This window comes from Oncorhynchus masou, unplaced genomic scaffold (assembly GCF_036934945.1).
Source record: "Oncorhynchus masou masou isolate Uvic2021 unplaced genomic scaffold, UVic_Omas_1.1 unplaced_scaffold_1218, whole genome shotgun sequence".
Lineage (NCBI taxonomy): Eukaryota > Metazoa > Chordata > Actinopteri > Salmoniformes > Salmonidae > Oncorhynchus > Oncorhynchus masou.
In genome coordinates, this window is record NW_027001976.1 from 9285 (window position 1) to 23996 (window position 14712).

Sequence of the window (14712 nt, forward strand, 5' to 3'; positions counted from 1 at the left end):
GACGAGAAAGAGAAGGACAACAGACAGAGGGAAGAAGGCACAGAGGACGGACGGACAGACAGAGAGGGATGGACGGACAGACAGAGAGGGAGGGACGGACAGACAGAGAGTGGGAGGGACTGACAGAGGGACGGAGCAGAGAGAGCGAGAGAGAGAGGGACGGACAGACAGAGGACGGACAGACAGAGGGACGATGACAGAGGGACGGACGGACTGACAGACGGACGGACAGACGGACAGACGGAGGGAGAGAGGGATGGACAGACAGAGAGAGAGGGACGACAGACAGACAGAGAGAGAGGGACGGACAGACAGACAGAGAGGGGACAGAGAGAACAGACAGACAGAGAGGGAGAGAGGGGCAGACAGAGGAGAGAGAGGGCGGACAGAGGAAAGGCAGACAGAGAGGGACGGACAGAGAGACAGAGGGACGGACAGACAGAAGAAGGGGGCGGACAGAGAGACAGACAGAGGGGACGGACAGAGAGACAGAGGGGGACGGACAGAGAGAGAGGAGAGGGGACGGACAGAGAGAGAGAGGGGGACGGACAGACAGAGAGAGGGGGACGGACAGAGAGAGAGGGGGACGGACAGAGAGAGAGAGAGGGACCGGACAGAGAGAGAGAGAGGGACGGACAGAGAGAAGAGGGACGGACAGAGAGACATTTCCCATGAAGTTAATTTCATATCACATGTAACAAGACAGTTCAGTTACCAGAGAAATGGATGATCCTCTGTGTGAGAGAGCTGCTCCAGCTCAGTGCTTCTCTTCCTCAGCTCAGCGATCTCCTGCTTCAGTTGCTCCCAGGAGTCCTTCAGCTTGACTCACTTGAGCCTTCTCTTGGGCTCCTGATCAGCTCCTTCACCTCAGAGCTCCTTCTCTCAATGGAGCGGATCAGCTCAGTAAAGATCTGATCACTGTCCTCCACTGCTGACTGTGCAGAGCGCTGGAGAGAGAGAGAGAGAGACAGAGAGAGAGAGAGACAGAACAGAGCAGAATTAGGCCGATACCCACTAATTATCAAAAAAAAAAAAAAAAGAATTACTTACGGACAGAGAGAGAGAGAGGGGGACGGACAGAGAGAGAGAGAGGGGGAGGACAGAGAGACAGAGAGGGGGACGGACAGAGAGAGAGAGAGGGGGACGCCGGACAGAGAGAGAGAGGGGCGGACAGAGAGAGAGAGAGGCGGACAGAGAGAGAGGGGGACGGACAGAGAGAGAGGACGGACACAGGGAGGGGGACGGACAGAGAGAGAGAGAGGGGGACGACAGAGAGAGAGAGAGGGACGGACAGGAGAGAGAGGATGGACAGAGGACTGATAACTCTGGAGAGAGAGAGAGAGAGGGACGGACAGAGAGAGAGAGCGAGGGGGCGGACAGAGAGAGCGAGGGGCGGACAGAGAGAGCGAGGGGGCGGACAGAGAGAGAGAGAGAGGGGGCGGACAGAGAGAGAGCGAGGGGGCGGACAGAGAGAGAGAGGGGGCGGACAGAGAGAGCGAGGGGGCGGACAGAGAGAGAGAGGGGGGCGGACAGAGAGAGCGAGGGGGCGGACAGAGAGAGCGAGGGGCGGACAGAGAGAGCGAGGGGCGGACAGAGAGAGCGGGCGGACAGAGAGAGCGAGAGGGCGGACAGAGAGAGCGAGGGGCGGACAGAGAGAGCGAGGGGGCGGACAGAGAGAGCGAGGGGCGGACAGAGAGAGAGAGGGGCGGACAGAGAGAGCGAGAGGGGCGGACAGAGAGAGCGAGAGGGGCGGACAGAGAGAGCGAGAGGGGCGGACAGAGAGAGCGAGAGGGGGCGGACAGAGCGAGAGGGGGCGGACAGAGAGAGCGAGAGGGGCGGACAGAGAGAGCGAGAGGGGCGGACAGAGAGAGCGAGAGGGGCGGACAGAGAGAGCGAGAGGGGCGGACAGAGAGAGCGAGAGGGGCGGACAGAGAGAGCGAGAGGGGCGGACAGAGAGAGCGAGAGGGGCGGACAGAGAGAGCGAGAGGGGCGGACAGAGAGAGCGAGAGGGGCGGACAGAGAGAGAGAGAGGGGCGGACAGAGAGAGCGAGAGGGGCGGACAGAGAGAGCGAGAGGGGCGGACAGAGAGAGCGAGAGGGGCGGACAGAGAGAGCGAGAGAGGCGGACAGAGAGAGCGAGAGGGGCGGACAGAGAGAGCGAGAGGGGCGGACAGAGAGAGCGAGAGGGGCGGACAGAGAGAGCGAGAGGGGCGGACAGAGAGAGCGAGAGGGGCGGACAGAGAGAGCGAGAGGGGCGGACAGAGAGAGCGAGAGGGGCGGACAGAGAGAGCGAGAGGGGCGGACAGAGAGAGCGAGAGGGGCGGACAGAGAGAGCGAGAGGGGCGGACAGAGAGAGCGAGAGGGGCGGACAGAGAGAGCGAGAGAGGGCGGACAGAGAGAGCGAGAGGGGCGGACAGAGAGAGCGAGAGGGGCGGACAGAGAGAGCGAGAGGGGGACGGACAGAGAGAGCGAGAGGGGCGGACAGAGAGAGAGCGAGAGGGGCGGACAGAGAGAGCGAGAGGGGCGGACAGAGAGAGCGAGAGGGGCGGACAGAGAGAGCGAGAGGGGCGGACAGAGAGAGCGAGAGGGGCGGACAGAGAGAGCGAGAGGGGCGGACAGAGAGAGCGAGAGGGGCGGACAGAGAGAGCGAGAGGGCGGACAGAGAGAGCGAGAGGGGCGGACAGAGAGAGCGAGAGGGGCGGACAGAGAGAGAGAGAGGGGCGGACAGAGAGAGCGAGAGGGGCGGACAGAGAGAGCGAGAGGGGCGGACAGAGAGAGCGAGAGGGGCGGACAGAGAGAGCGAGAGGGGCGGACAGAGAGAGCGAGAGGGGCGGACAGAGAGAGAGAGAGGGGCGGACAGAGAGAGCGAGAGGGGCGGACAGAGAGAGAGAGAGGCGGACAGAGAGAGAGAGGGACGGAAAGAGAGAGAGGGGGCGGACAGAGAGAGAGAGGGGGGCGGACAGAGAGAGAGAGGGGGACGGACAGAGAGCGAGAGGGGGGACAGACAGAGAGAGACAGGGGGCGGACAGAGAGAGAGAGAGAGGGGGCGGACAGAGAGAGAGAGAGGGGGCGGACAGAGAGAGAGAGAGAGGGGCGGACAGAGAGAGAGAGAGAGAGGGAGGCGGACAGAGAGAGAGAGAGAGAGGGGGCGGACAGAGAGAGAGAGGGGCGGACAGAGAGAGAGAGAGAGGGGGCGGACAGAGAGAGAGAGAGGGGGACGGACAGAGAGAGAGAGAGGGGGACGGACAGAGAGAGAGGGGGGACGGACAGAGAGCGAGAGGGGGACGGACAGAGAGCGAGAGGGGGACGGACAGAGAGCGAGAGAGGGGGGACGGACAGAGAGCGAGAGAGGGGGACGGACAGAGAGCGAGAGGGGGGGACGGACAGAGAGCGAGAGGGGGGACGGACAGAGAGCGAGGGGGCGGACAGAGAGAGCGAGAGGGGCGGACAGAGAGAGCGAGAGGGGCGGACAGAGAGAGCGAGAGGGGCGGACAGAGAGAGCGAGAGGGGCGGACAGAGAGAGCGAGAGGGGCGGACAGAGAGAGCGAGAGGGGCGGACAGAGAGAGCGAGAGGGGCGGACAGAGAGAGCGAGAGGGGCGGACAGAGAGAGCGAGAGGGGCGGACAGAGAGAGCGAGAGGGGCGGACAGAGAGAGCGAGAGGGGCGGACAGAGAGAGCGAGAGGGGCGGACAGAGAGAGCGAGAGAGAGAGAGAGAGAGGCGGACAGAGAGCGAGAGAGGCGGACAGAGAGCGAGAGAGGGGCGGACAGAGAGCGAGAGGGGAGGACAGAGAGGGAGAGGGGAGGACAGAGAGAGAGAGGGGAGGACAGAGAGAGAGAGGGGAGGACAGAGAGAGAGAGGGGAGGACAGAGAGAGAGAGGGGCGGACAGAGAGAGAGAGGGGCGGACAGAGAGAGAGAGGGGCGGACAGAGAGAGAGAGGGACAGACAGAGAGAGAGGGGGACGGACAGAGAGAGAGAGAGAGGGGGACGGACAGAGAGAGAGAGAGAGAGGGGGACGGACAGAGAGAGAGAGAGAGGGGGACGGACAGAGAGAGAGAGAGAGAGAGAGAGAGAGAGAGAGAGAGAGGGGGACAGACAGAGAGAGAGAGAGAGAGAGAGAGGGGGACAGACAGAGAGAGCGAGAGGGGCGGACAGAGAGAGCGAGAGGGGCGAACAGAGAGAGCGAGAGGGGCGGACAGAGAGAGCGAGAGGGGCGGACAGAGAGAGAGAGAGGGGGCGGACAGAGAGAGCGAGAGGGGCGGACAGAGAGAGCGAGAGGGGCGGACAGAGAGAGCGAGAGGGGCGGACAGAGAGAGCGAGAGGGGCGGACAGAGAGAGCGAGAGGGGCGGACAGAGAGAGCGAGAGGGGCGGACAGAGAGAGCGAGAGGGGCGGACAGAGAGAGCGAGAGGGGCGGACAGAGAGAGCGAGAGGGGCGGACAGAGAGAGCGAGAGGGGCGGACAGAGAGAGCGAGAGGGGCGGACAGAGAGAGCGAGAGGGGCGGACAGAGAGAGCGAGAGGGGCGGACAGAGAGAGCGAGAGGGGCGGACAGAGAGAGCGAGAGGGGCGGACAGAGAGAGCGAGAGGGGCGGACAGAGAGAGCGAGAGGGCGGACAGAGAGAGCGAGAGGGGCGGACAGAGAGCGAGAGGGGCGGACAGAGAGAGTGAGAGAGAGAGAGAGAGAGACAGGCGGACAGACAGAGGGGGAGGACAGAGAGCGAGAGGGGAGGACAGAGAGCGAGAGGGGAGGACAGAGAGAGAGAGGGGAGGACAGAGAGAGAGAGGGGAGGACAGAGAGAGTGAGGGGCGGAAAGAGAGAGAGAGGGGCGGACAGAGAGAGAGGGGCGGACAGAGAGAGAGAGGGGGACGGACAGAGAGAGAGAGAGAGGGGGACGGACAGAGAGAGAGAGAGAGGGGGACGGACAGAGAGAGAGAGAGAGGGGGACGGACAGAGAGAGAGAGAGAGGGGGACGGACAGAGAGAGAGAGAGAGGGGGACGGACAGAGAGAGAGAGAGAGGGGGACGGACAGAGAGAGAGAGAGAGAGGGACGGACAGAGAGAGAGAGAGAGGGGGACGGACAGAGAGAGAGAGAGGGGGACGGACAGAGAGAGAGAGAGAGGGGGACGGACAGAGAGAGAGAGAGAGAGAGAGAGAGAGAGAGAGAGAGAGAGAGAGAGAGAGAGAGAGAGAGAGGGGGACAGACAGACAGAGAGAGAGGGACGAACGGACAGAGAGAGAGGGGCGGACAGAGAGAGAGAGAGGGGGACAGACAGACAGAGAGAGAGAGGGACGAACGGACAGAGAGAGAGGGGCGGACAGAGAGAGAGAGAGAGAGAGAGAGAGAGAGAGGGGGACAGACAGAGAGAGCGAGAGAGGGGGACGGACAGAGAGAGAGAGGGACGGACAGAGAGAGAGAGAGAGAGAGAGAGAGGGGGACAGACAGAGAGAGCGAGAGGGGCGGACAGAGAGAGCGATAGGGGCGGACAGAGAGAGCGACGGACAGAGAGAGCGAGAGGGGCGGACAGAGAGCGACGGACAGAGAGAGAGCGAGAGGGGCGGACAGAGAGAGCGACGGACAGAGAGAGCGAGAGGGGCGGACAGAGAGAGCGACGGACAGAGAGAGCGAGAGGGGCGGACAGAGAGAGCGACGGACAGAGAGAGCGAGAGGGGCGGACAGAGAGAGCGAGAGGGGCGGACAGAGAGAGAGAGGGAGGGACAGAGAGAGAGAGGGAGGGACAGAGAGAGAGAGGGAGGGACAGAGAGAGAGAGGGAGGGACAGAGAGAGAGAGGGAGAGAGAGAGGGACGGACAGACAGAGAGAGAGAGGGACGGACAGACAGAGAGAGAGGGACGGACAGACAGACAGAGAGAGGGACGGACAGACAGAGAGAGAGAGGGACGGACAGACAGACAGACAGACAGAGAGAGAGAGAGAGAGAGAGAGGGAGGGACAGAGAGAGAGAGAGAGAGAGAGAGAGGGGGACAGACAGACGAACGGACAGAGAGAGAGGGGCGGACAGAGAGAGAGGGACGGACGGACAGAGAGAGAGAGGGAGGGACGGACAGACAGAGAGAGAGAGGGACGGACAGACAGACAGAGAGAGAGAGGGACGGACAGAGAGAGAGAGAGCGCGAGAGAGAGAGAGAGAGGGGCGGACAGAGAGAGAGGGATGGACAGAGAGAGAGAGGGAGGGACGGACAGACAGACAGAGAGGGACGGACAGACAGAGAGGGACGGACAGACAGAGAGACAGACAGAGAGGGACGGACAGACAGACAGAGAGGGACGGACAGACAGACAGACAGAGAGGGACGGACAGACGGACAGAGAGAGAGACAGGACAACATAATGATTGAGATGAATAGTTTCACATGAAGTTAATTTCATATCACATGTAACAAGACAGTTTAGTTACCTGGAGGAAATGGATGTGATCCTCTGTGTGTGAGAGCTGCTCCAGCTCAGTGCTTCTCTTCCTCAGCTCAGCGATCTCCTGCTTCAGTTGCTCCAGGAGTCCTTCAGCTTGACTCACTTGAGCCTTCTCTTGGGCTCTGATCAGCTCCTTCACCTCAGAGCTCCTTCTCTCAATGGAGCGGATCAGCTCAGTAAAGATCTGATCACTGTCCTCCACTGCTGACTGTGCAGAGCGCTTGAGAGACAGAGACAGAGAGAGAGACAGAGAGAGAGACAGAGAGAGAGACAGAGAGAGAGACAGAGAGAGAGAGAGAGAGAGAGAGAGAGACAGAGAGAGAGAGAGAGAGAGAGAGAGAGACAGAGAGACAGAGAGAGAGAGAGAGAGAGACAGAGAGAGAGATAGACAGGTTCAGTCAGAACTCTGCTCTCCAGGTCCACCAGGCCTTGTTCTCCCTCCTGGACAGACAGGTACAGAACACCTCTTGGTCCTGCTCTACTCTCCTCCCTCCTGGACAGACAGGTACAGAACACCTCTTGGTCCTGCTCTACTCTCGTCCCTCCTGGACAGACAGGTACAGAACACCTCTTGGTCCTGCTCTACTCTCCTCCCTCCTGGACAGACAGGTACAGAACACCTCTTGGTCCTGCTCTACTCTCCTCCCCCCTGGACAGACAGGTACAGAACACCTCTTGGTCCTGCTCTACTCTCCTCCCTCCTGGACAGACAGGTACAGAGCACCTCTTGGTCCTGCTCTACTCTCCCCCCTCCTGGACAGACAGGTACAGAACACCTCTTGGTCCTGCTCTACTCTCCTCCCTCCTGGACAGACAGGTACAGAACACCTCTTGGTCCTGCTCTACTCTCCTCCCTCCTGGACAGACAGGTACAGGACACCTCTTGGTCCTGCTCTACTCTCCTCCCTCCTGGACAGACAGGTACAGGACACCTCTTGGTCCTGCTCTACTCTCCTCCCTCCTGGACAGACAGGTACAGAACACCTCTTGGTCCTGCTCTACTCTCCTCCCTCCTGGACAGACAGGTACAGAACACCTCTTGGTCCTGCTCTACTCTCCCCCTTCCTGGACAGACAGGTACAGAACACCTCTTGGTCCTGCTCTACTCTCCTCCCTCCTGGACAGACAGGTACAGAACACCTCTTGGTCCTGCTCTACTCTCCTCCCTCCTGGACAGACAGGTACAGAACACCTCTTGGTCCTGCTCTACTCTCCTCCCTCCTGGACAGACAGGTACAGAACACCTCTTGGTCCTGCTCTACTCTCCTCCCTCCTGGACAGACAGGTACAGAACACCTCTTGGTCCTGCTCTACTCTCCTCCCTCCTGGACAGACAGGTACAGAACACCTCTTGGTCCTGCTCTACTCTCCTCCCTCCTGGACAGACAGGTACAGAACACCTCTTGGTCCTGCTCTACTCTCCTCCCTCCTGGACAGACAGGTACAGAACACCTCTTGGTCCTGCTCTGCTCTACTCTCCTCCCTCCTGGACAGACAGGTACAGAACACCTCTTGGTCCTGCTCTACTCTCCTCCCTCCTGGACAGACAGGTACAGAACACCTCTTGGTCCTGCTCTACTCTCCTCCCTCCTGGACAGACAGGTACAGAACACCTCTTGGTCCTGCTCTACTCTCCTCCCTCCTGGACAGACAGGTACAGAACACCTCTTGGTCCTGCTCTACTCTCCTCCCTCCTGGACAGACAGGTACAGAACACCTCTTGGTCCTGCTCTACTCTCCTCCCTCCTGGACAGACAGGTACAGAACACCTCTTGGTCCTGCTCTACTCTCCTCCCTCCTGGACAGACAGGTACAGAACACCTCTTGGTCCTGCTCTACTCTCCTCCCTCCTGGACAGATAGGTACAGGACACCTCTTGGTATATAATATATATCTCATATCATCATTCAGAACTTTAAGCATATCTTTGGGAGGACGCCCAGCCTGTTTGACAAAGATAAACAAATAATTTTTTCCAAATTTGTGCTGACAAAATAATCAAATGTAATGTTTTTTACCAAAAACTCTACATGGAAAGCAGAAAGCTGTGATCAATTAAATACAACGTTAACTAGATATTATCTGTGTCATTTATAGCCTGGCACAGATAGTAAAACTACATTAAATACAACGTTAACTTGATATTATCTGTGTCATTTATAGCCTGGCACAGATAGTAAAACTACATTAAATACAACGTTAACTAGATATTATCTGTGTCATTTATAGCCTGGCACAGATAGTAAAACTACTGTAGCGACCCGCACAGACAGCTGTGTGTTATGTGTTCGGCTAGTAGCTGGTTGTGTTGTACTTACCAGTTCCCAGTGTTCGCGGGGTCCGACATGCCAATCAACCTGCTATCTGCCAATCACAGGAATGCCTGGGATGTTCTGATGCCGGGCATCCTGGTGGTTGGCGGAGTGGCGTGGAGGGGGCGGGGCATTGGAAGTTAAGCTTCAGCCTTTGTTCTCTCTCTGACGTCTGGGCTTCACAAGAGAAGGTCCCGATTGGCTTGTGGGGTATCTTTCATTTATTTGGCGTGAGCTCAGGCCAAACAGTAGCCTGTGTAAAGTTGCTAATAAACCGTCAATTCGTAACTCAATCCTCTGTCTGGACAATTGTTCCTTTATGATCGAGTCAGGTCATTACACTACATTAAATACAACGTTAACTAGATATCATCGCCACATAACTTATGTCGAATTTAAAAGACACCGTTACCGTTAGTAACGTCTGTTACACTGTAACTTACAGGCAGCCTCACATAAAACCCTATTGGTTAACAAAGCTTTGATTATGACCAAAGTCTATAGTAGTGAAAACTCTCTCTCTATTCTAACTTACCACACATTCACATCACTGCCTCGACATGAATGTGTCCTGTCAGAGCCGTTTCCTGTCCGTTAACTGTTAACAGTCTCGAGCCACAGCTTAACCAATGAGCTACAAGGAGGACTGACAGTCACGAGCGGTGCAGCAGCCTCTGCAGCAGCAGCCTCCCCCGGGTCCTAGTGCCCGCCCGGTAAGACGGTTAAGATGCGATGGAACGGTTGACGGAGAGAAAATAAATCAGAGAGAAAATATATTGACTGATATATTGAATTGTTTAGGGAAGCTTTAGCTTTGGCTTTAATACATTCTGAAAATACTTGAAAATAAAAATAAAAATAATAGTAGCCCTCCTCAGGAACAACAAAACCCTCACAGACCAACTTCTTCTTCTATGATATAATGGAGGTCCTCAAACCAACGTTAAAGGTGCATGGCGCCACCTACTGTTCTGGAGTGTGTTCAATCACGGTTTACACCTCTAAATCCTCCTACCGAACTCAGTACTTCTGAGAAAATCAGAGTCATACTAACTTCTAATAGAACCTCACCCATCCCCCAAATCCCTTCCAAGTGTAATGTTTACTGTTCATTTCTGATTGTTTATTTCACTTTTGTTTATTGTCTATTTCACTTGCTTTGGCAATGTAAACATATATTTCCATGCCAATAAAGCCCTATGAATTTAATTCAATTGAGAGAGAGACAGTTCCATTTTAATGTATAGGGGACATGAGTCGTCATGGTTACTCATGGTTATGTGATGATGCAGCCCAGTCGGTTACATGAACCAGTCTATTCTCTGAAAGGGGTCCAGACAGCCTGTTCCCAACAGTGGGGTCAGTGGGATTGGACAGGGGCCCCTCTCTCTCTCTCTCTCTCTCTCTGACTGGAGGAGAGAAGTGAAATGGTGTGTCTCCTCTGGTCAACAATACTCACCTTGAAAGACTCCACAGCTTTTTGGAGCTTCTTCAGCTCCTTCTCTCTCTCCTGGAATCTCTGCTGGACCTTCTGCTGACTCATCCCCAGCTGCCTCTGTGGAGAATCACTCTTCAATGAGCTATCAAGCTTTATTAGTCCAGTAGATCAATAGTATAGTAATGTGACATAGGACCCATAGAGAGGAAGGTCTACAATCCTGAGGAAGTCCCTTTACAATATTATATTATGTTGCTATGTGAATGATTATAGTTTTTATGGCAGGATTTCATGTATCAAGGTGTTGAGGCTGAACTTTGGACTCAAAAAACGCTATTCAGAATGATAATAGTGTTTGACTTTAGAAAATGGTGATACATTTGGAGAATCTGGGTTAACATATCTATATACTCAAGGTTTGTGTTCATATTTGTTCTGCTGTGGATCCATTTCATTTAAATGATCTCATATTCAAACAGATTTAGTTCCTACTTTATTTTTAATTCTTTGTTTATCAGACAGCCACCAACAAGTTGTTCTGGTCTTACCTGTTTCTCAGTCCTCTCTGCTGCAGCTGACACTGTATCATGGCCTTTATGTTCATCCATCACACACAGCAGACAGATACACTGCTGATCGGTACGACAGTAAACCTCCAGCAGTTTGTCATGATGAGAACAGATCTTCTCCTGTAGTTGTGCGGTGGCTTTGACCAGCTTGTGCTTCTTGAAAGCAGGAGACTCATAGTGAGGTTGGAGGTGAGTCTCACAGTAAGAGGCCAGACACACCAGACAGGACATGAGGGCTTTCTGCTTTCTGGTCCCAGTGCAGAAATCACACGCCACATCTCCAGGTCCAGCATAGCACAGAGCAGGAGGGGAGCAGCCTGGAGTCCTGTCTTCCTTAGTTTCTCCACCAGCTCAGCCAACATGTTATTTTTCCTCAGATTAGGCCTTGGAGTGAAGGTCTCTCTGCACTGAGGACAGCTATAGACCCCTTTCAGAACATCCTGATCCCAGCAGCCCTCAATACAGCTCCTACAGTAACTGTGTCCACAGGCAGTAGTGACCGGCTCCTTCAGTAGATCCAGACAGACAGAACAACAGAACTGGTCCTGGTCCAGCAGAACTCCCTGTTGAGCCATTTGGACGGTTGTTCACTCTCACACAGACAGACGACAGAGAGACTCAGATCAGTTTCGTTTCCTCAGAAGAGAGTTTGTGAAGGGGAGGGACTTCCTGGTTCTGCCAAAGGGGTGGGGTTAGAAGGAGGGAGGGGTTAGAGGAATGGAGGAAGAGAGAGAGGCACTGCATGCAACAGCAAGAGGGAGACAAATAGTTTTGTTCCAAGGTTAGAGCCCTTAACATGGAACAAATGACATAATGAATCTTAAAATGTGAGTTGTTAGAGTATATGAAGGGTAACAGTTTCTATGAAGTACGTATGTATCATTATTTTAATGACCTTTATAATGCCTTATAATACACCTATGTGTTGTAATTAATCAATAAGGACTGAGGAGGTGTGGTATATAGTTAATATACAGTACCACAGATAAGGACTGAGGAGGTGTGGTATATAGTTAATATACAGTACCACAGATAAGGACTGAGGAGGTGTGGTATATAGTTAATATACAGTACCACAGATAAGGACTGAGGTGGTGTGGTATATAGTTAATATACAGTACCACAGATAAGGACTGAGGAGGTGTGGTATATAGTTAATATACAGTACCACAGATAAGGACTGAGGAGGTGTGGTATATAGTTAATATACAGTACCACAGATAAGGACTGAGGTGGTGTGGTATATAGTTAATATACAGTACCACAGATAAGGACTGAGGTGGTGTGGTATATAGTTAATATACAGTACCACAGATAAGGACTGAGGAGGTGTGAGACAATGAGACAATGTCATTATAATATTAATAAGTAATAATAATAATCTAATAATTGTTATTCTGTCATTCTGGAGACTTTCTGTGGAGAAGGTATAAGACCAGCAGGAAGTCTGTTTTTTGGACTTCGTTTCACCTGAGATGCCGTTTGTCTGTCCACATACGACCATTGTGTGTGCTTAAACGTGTGTGTAAATGTGCATGTGTAATTCTATGTGTGTTTGTATGTACTGCGTGGGTGTGTGGCCTTTAGCCTGTGTGTTTATTTGTACTGCATGGGTATGTGGCCATTAGCCTGTGTGGGCGTTTGTCCCATTCCGACAGTCCCGCTAGAGCACGTTGGCCGGAAAATGACTCTTGGCAGAAGTCCAAATCCACTAGAAACGTCCTCTAATTCTTATAGCTTCCCCACAGACAGTTCAATAGAAACCAGTAGCACTTTAGAGGCAGTTGCCCCTATATACATAGAAATCAGTAGCACTTTAGAGGCAGTTAACCCTATATACATAGAAATCAGTAGCACTTTAGAGGCGGTTGCCCCTATATACATAGAAATCAGTAGCACTTTAGAGGCAGTTGCCCCTATATACATAGAAATCAGTAGCACTTTAGAGGCAGTTGCCCCTATATACATAGAAATCAGTAGCACTTTAGAGGCGGTTGCCCCTATATACATAGAAATCAGTAGCACTTTAGAGGCAGTTGCCCCTATATACATAGAAACCAGTAGCACTTTAGAGGCGGTTGCCCCTATATACATAGAAACCAGTAGCACTTTAGAGGCGGTTGCCCCAAAATATACATAGAAATCAGTAGCACTTTAGAGGCGGTTGCCCCTATATACATAGAAATCAGTAGCACTTTAGAGGCGGTTGCCCCTATATACATAGAAATCAGTAGCACTTTAGAGGCAGTTGCCCCAAAATATACATAGAAATCAGTAGCACTTTAGAGGCGGTTGCCCCTATATACATAGAAATCAGTAGCACTTTAGAGGCAGTTGCCCCTATATACATAGAAACCAGTAGCACTTTAGAGGCAGTTGCCCCAAAATATACATAGAAATCAGTAGCACTTTAGAGGCGGTTGCCCCTATATACATAGAAATCAGTAGCAATTTAGAGGCAGTTGCCCCAAAATATACATAGAAATCAGTAGCACTTTAGAGGCGGTTGCCCCTATATACATAGAAATCAGTAGCACTTTAGAGGCGGTTGCCCCTATATACATAGAAATCAGTAGCACTTTAGAGGCGGTTGCCCCTATATACATAGAAATCAGTAGCACTTTAGAGGCAGTTGCCCCTATATACATAGAAACCAGTAGCACTTTAGAGGCGGTTGCCCCTATATACATAGAAACCAGTAGCACTTTAGAGGCGGTTGCCCCAAAATATACATAGAAATCAGTAGCACTTTAGAGGCGGTTGCCCCTATATACATAGAAATCAGTAGCACTTTAGAGGCAGTTGCCCCTATATACATAGAAACCAGTAGCACTTTAGAGGCAGTTGCCCCAAAATATACATAGAAATCAGTAGCACTTTAGAGGCGGTTGCCCCTATATACATAGAAATCAGTAGCAATTTAGAGGCAGTTGCCCCAAAATATACATAGAAATCAGTAGCACTTTAGAGGCGGTTGCCCCTATATACATAGAAATCAGTAGCAATTTAGAGGCAGTTGCCCCTATATACATAGAAATCAGTAGCACTTTAGAGGCAGTTGCCCCAAAATATACATAGAAATCAGTAGCACTTTAGAGGCGGTTGCCCCTATATACATAGGAATCAGTAGCAATTTAGAGGCAGTTGCCCCTATATACATAGAAATCAGTAGCACTTTAGAGGCGGTTGCCCCTATATACATAGAAATCAGTAGCAATTTAGAGGCAGTTGCCCCTATATACATAGAAATCAGTAGCACTTTAGAGGCAGTTGCCCCAAAATATACATAGAAATCAGTAGCACTTTAGAGGCGGTTGCCCCTATATACATAGAAATCAGTAGCAATTTAGAGGCGGTTGCCCCTATATACATAGAAATCAGTAGCACTTTAGAGGCAGTTGCCCCAAAATATACATAGAAATCAGTAGCAATTTAGAGGCAGTTGCCCCTATATACATAGAAATCAGTAGCACTTTAGAGGCGGTTGCCCCTATATACATAGAAATCAGTAGCACTTTAGAGGCAGTTGCCCCTATATACATAGAAATCAGTAGCACTTTAGAGGCGGTTGCCCCTATATACATAGAAATCAGTAGCACTTTAGAGGCAGTTGCCCCTATATACATAGAAATCACTGGCCACTTTAATAATGGAACACTGGTCACTTTGATAATGTTTGCATATTTTGCATTACTCATCTCATATGTATCTACTGTATTCTATTCTACTGTATCTTAGTCTGCGTTACTCATCTCATATGTATCTACTGTATTCTATCCTATTCTACTGTATTCTGTTCTACTGTATTTTAGTCTATGCATTACTCATCTCATATGTATGTACTGTATTCTATTCTACTGTATCTTAGTCTGCGTTACTCATCTCATATGTATCTACTGTATTCTATTCTACTGTATTCTATACTATTCTACTGTATTCTATTCTACTGTATTCTATACTATTC

General features: G+C 52.3%; 1 pseudogene; it reads right to left on the minus strand.

Moving 5' to 3' along the window:
* Nucleotides 1-6373: 6373 nt before the first annotated feature.
* On the minus strand, nt 6374-11429 carry LOC135529959 (E3 ubiquitin/ISG15 ligase TRIM25-like; annotated as a pseudogene).
* Between the last annotated feature and the right edge of the window lie 3283 nt (nt 11430-14712).